The sequence below is a fragment of the Agrilus planipennis genome, unplaced genomic scaffold, assembly GCF_000699045.2.
Source record: "Agrilus planipennis isolate EAB-ADULT unplaced genomic scaffold, Apla_2.0 scaffold14, whole genome shotgun sequence".
NCBI classification, from domain to species: Eukaryota; Metazoa; Arthropoda; class Insecta; order Coleoptera; family Buprestidae; genus Agrilus; species Agrilus planipennis.
In genome coordinates, this window is record NW_020442313.1 from 1,431,767 (window position 1) to 1,436,698 (window position 4,932).

At 32.6% G+C, this 4,932-nt stretch overlaps 1 protein-coding gene across 4 annotated transcripts in view; it reads right to left on the reverse strand.

The window, feature by feature from the left end:
* LOC108737721 (rho GTPase-activating protein 100F) overlaps positions 1 to 3,779 on the reverse strand; it is a 107,090-nt gene extending 103,311 nt beyond the window's left edge. For 3 of the 4 annotated variants that reach the window (XM_018470814.1, XM_018470796.1, XM_018470847.1), the window contains exon 1: positions 3,280 to 3,779. The gene's annotated coding sequence lies outside the window, so the exon portion shown is untranslated. Of the gene's footprint in view, positions 1 to 3,262 lie in introns of all 4 variants that reach the window. The other variant, XM_018470806.1, reaches the window with a different exon arrangement.
* Between the last annotated feature and the right edge of the window lie 1,153 nt (positions 3,780 to 4,932).

The window sequence follows — 4,932 nt, forward strand, 5'->3', positions numbered from 1 at the left end:
GAACTGGGTTGCAATTTTTTCACCCGCGAATAATGAAACTGTGAATAAGGAACTTTTACTCTTCAGTAATCAATAAATAATACAAATTAGGACAAACAACCTTATACAAACACAATCTTGATTACCATTTTTTATTAGGCAGAGTATTTATTATACTTATTAAATTATTATTTCTAGTTTTGGTTTTTTCTCTGATAGAATTACCCAGCACTGCCGAATACCCGCGGTATCATTATCCAGTACTCGGCTGGATTCCAAAAAAGGGTGGATCCGCCGGGTACCGTATCCAAACCGGATACGGCAAAACTTCACTGAGTCAGGGGGCTCGTAGATCTTTAACTAACTGTTCCTGATTAATTACATATTTGATCAAATTTTAAAGAAAACATTACAGATTTTCTATAATGAAAAATGTAATACTATTTTCAGGCTGTATGTCACGTATATATGTCGTGTGTATGTACATATGTACCATGTACGTGTGTTAGTAAGAAGTTCCCCTACGAATAACCTATCTACAAGCATTTTACATCTATTGATTTTTATATCGCCAACATAAATATAGAACGAGTGGTAGATGTTCATGTGCTTTTCGATACCTCCGTCATTAATTCATCCTACAAATCGATTTAGACCTGCTCTGCTTTATGTAGGTACCTGTCTATTACTGTGAAAGTACTTTTTAAATAAAACATTTCCATGATCGGATAGAAGCATTTTGTCTAAAGATTAACCGACAATAAGGATAACATCGTTACCACAAATTTTTATTTCGTTAGAAATTTTTCCAAGCTTTTTCATTATCAAATTAATGCAAAAAAATATGGATTTATAATGATAATTACTCAGGATTTCTGACAATCATAAGAAACTTGCCGATATTATTTCCTATAGTAAAAGGTTTTATGGCTGTTTTGTTCTGTTTTCTGGAATAAATATTAAGCTCGCACTGGAAATTTTTGAACTTGCCCTGACTGCTAATCTGAACTTGCTAAGGATTTCATTTTTCGAAATTTTTACTAAAACTTCTGAGGCGGACAGTAGTAGCAGTACTGTACTAGTAAGTACAGGGAGGAAGCGAGCATTCAAAAATTTAAAAATAAAGCAGGAACAAGTGAGGGAGTGGTACAGGGAACGGGCAATTGTAGGCGAATTGATTAGGAATAGATGCAGAGAAATAATAAGAGGGAAGGATTTTGGAAAAATAGAGAGATCTAAATATGTGATGTGTATAGAAGAGATAATATGGAGGGATTGGTAGGAGGACTGGTTGCCAAGGTATTTAAAAAGAGGGAGGCAAATAAGTAATAGCAAAATTTAGGACAGGGAATGAATGTAGAGGATATAGATATAGGGTATGTGAAAGCGAGGAAGAAAGCTTGGAGCATATGTTAGGTAGGGTTTGACAGTTTTTCAAACCCGAGACACATTTTTCAACGTTACGAATTGCGTTAGTTAACCATCTACAAAATAGTTCTGTTGTGTACTATCTTTAGCTTCAAAAACCAAAATTATTAAACTATCTGGAAAGATTTTAACTAGAATAAGCAAATCGATGAAACTACTCATCAAAGCAACGCTTTTTTTTAAAGGATGGAAAAATCAATTTATAAGCTCCTCATAGACCCTAAAGAAATATATACAGATTCAAAGACACCAAAAGATGAATTTTCATTATTTGAAGCAACGAATAACAGAGTCAAAAGCTTAGATTTGTTATTTGATGCCTTGAAAACTGTAAAACCAAGCTCAGTAGGTAGTGAAGCCTTCAAGGAGAAAACTAAATTTTTATGACAACGCAAAAATTACACAATTTTCTGTTGTAAAAGACTGAATTTGGCGTAGAAATAGTAGGATTTATTAGGTCACTTGTAATAATCTCAATTTTGGCATGTTTTTTTTTAAATTATTTCAAGTTTCTTAATTGTTACAATTTAATTTGTATTATCAACTAAGATACCTAGTAAATTTATTTCTTCTGGGGTTTCATTTTCACAAATTCGGGTCCAAACTGTAATTTTCATTATTTTCGCCAACGAAGGTAAATTTTCGTTTTTCATTTTCTCCGTGCAGTTAACAGAAAAATGAATTTATAGAAAATTTTAACTAAAATAGTTGCCAATCAGAATATAGAATATAAAAAACTGATTCATCTTGATATCCAAGTAGTGTGAATTTCTCTTACATTCGCAGGGACAGATGTCAAGTATTTAAGACGATGAAAGGTTAATGTGGCCTCCTTTGGTTCCGGTACAATTTATTCACAAATGCAATTTGAATGAAAAGAGAGGAAGTAACGCCACTGGTCACGGTGAAAACTTAGCGAGGGCGGCACCCACTGTTGGTTGCTAAGAGTTGCTTCCGATCGAAATGTGTTCGTGGAAATTCGCTGGCTTTCGGTTGGAGTTTTCCNATTAGAAAATAGGGTAAATTTTATCAAATCTTTGCATTTTACCGTAGCTTTCCTAAGCGATATGATCTGGTACGTATCCGAAATGAGGGAAAAGTACCAAAACTAATCATGTAATATAATTGGTAGATAACTTTACAATCTGAGATTTCGTGTTATTCAAAAAAGCAAGTTTTAAGATGAAACTGAAGATTGCAGATTTGAACGGCGTCAGATTGTCTGTTACAGCGTTTAAGGGTTGAATATGAAATTAAGTAGAGTAAAAAAGGCCTAGCAGTTTAGACATGGGGTCGTTGGACACATACACATAATATACATGCATACCCACGCACGTACACTAGGATAAAACGGATTCAAAAAGTGCTTAATTGAAATTCTAGATATTTTTCAAATTTACATTTATGTATAAAAATTGCGTAATAATCATGATAAAGCTGAACAGTAATAACGTTTTGAAACTTTGCAAATTAATTTTTAATTAATTTAGTAACTTGTACAGTATACAATTTTTGATACAGCTTTGATATTTATGCTTAAAAATACTTTCTTACTCAAACTATATTTGATTTACAATGCATTTCATTTAATTTTATCGATTTACTTATTTTTATTTAAAATACAAATTTAAAAAAGCTTTAGGACATTCGATTTACCGTTACATTATATTAAAAGAAAACAAACAGGACTTTACTCTGCATTTGAATTGAAAATTCCCAAAAGTTGAAAATTTAGTTACAGATGATTGATAGGGGGTAATGAATAATTTCAATAATAAAAGTGAAGTGCAAAGCATGCTTTTGCAATCAACAATCCTTGTTTGTACAACCACAGCACGTACATACACACTGATACCTTTTGCAACTCATCACCTATTTTTGTATTTGCCATTCAGCGCCTTCCTATGGATTTTCCTGTGCAAAATTTTCAGCATTTTAAGCACTGATTTCCAGCGTAAGGAAATTATGAACGAAGCACGACTTTAACAGTACCGTTTAATCAATATTACAACTAGAACAACCGCTTCTCACTCAACAGAACTGACAATCGGATATTTTTTGTTTTTGAAACGGAACAAGGAAAAAAAAAAGTGAAACGAAAACTTAAAAAGCTCGTTCAGAGTCGTAAGCTGCACATACGTTTTTCGCACGCTAGTACGACACCCTGCTCTCGTTCAAGAAAATGCAACAAGAAAATGTCGACCGGAATCCAAGATACCACCGAACTTCACGAATTAAAACAGTTCGATAACTGAACTTGAATGAAACTGATACGGAACTAATGAAACCAAGCTTTTGCTAAACGATAAAATTCACAATTATTAGTAATTAAACGGTAATTGTTTTAAACGTCTCTGTGTAAATTTAGAACGGCCCCGTCTTTTGCTACAGTCTCTTCCCAGTCGTTCGACTTTCTACGAGCTTTTCCGATTTTCCACCTTCGTCCTGTAGGATACGTCTATATATATATGTACACACGTTTATGTGCTCATGTATATACAGTACACAGCGGATTTGATCCATTGAATCGTAAATTGAACTACCACAAACCGTGATTCGTTTAGTTATTTTTCCAAACTATCGACAATTAAATGAAAACAACAACAGCAAGCTTTAATTGGATATATTTTATGTCCAGTTTGAAACTTTCGTTTTATTTAACTGAACCCCCTTCTCCTGAGCTTTTTGTTGCTTATGCAATCAGTCGACCGCAGCGTTTGAATATTTGCCTAACAATTGAGATGTTTAAAAAGCTCTCTATTTGATTTAATTAAACACAAATAAAGTTCTTTTAATGCTAATTTACGATTTGTTTAATGGAGTAAACAGTTTAATTCGGCATTTTTTTTACCTATTCGTCTTAACACTAATTATAATAAGCAGCACCTCAGTACGAACTTGTTAAGCCTACCCTGATTGCACAGCCCTGCACCGAAACGCAAAGAAAAGCCATTTAAAACGAAAAATTAACTTCAAAGTAATGTCATCAACTGCAAAACAAATGATTTTGGGAGTAAAATATAATCATGTTTCTCTCATTGGGTTAAATGAAAAAATATAAACAAATAATTGCTCGTTCAAAAAAATTTAACCATTTTGTTTTTAAAATTACCGTTTGTGTTGTATAAATTTTTAATTACCATTAGCATACTAGTGCAAGCTAGAGTACGAATAAAACGTCTGCTTTTAATGCAACGTTTTAGAAACACCCAGTATGCATATGACTACAATATAAAGCAAATATCATGCAAAGTACGAATTATCTGTTTGTTTATCTGTTGTGAAGGAGGATGTTTTGGGGTTATTATTGGCAATTTTATCACACGAATGACGTTAATGAGATAGTAAAATTTGCTAAAACGCATTTATTTAATGATGATAGATACGATTTATACCTAAAACGAATAATTCGTGTCGGTGAAATAAATTCGAAAGATGTACCTAATAAAAAATACATTACTAATAATGGTTACATAATTAAAAAAAACTTTTACCAATTTGCATTACATAATAATCTGGTCATAG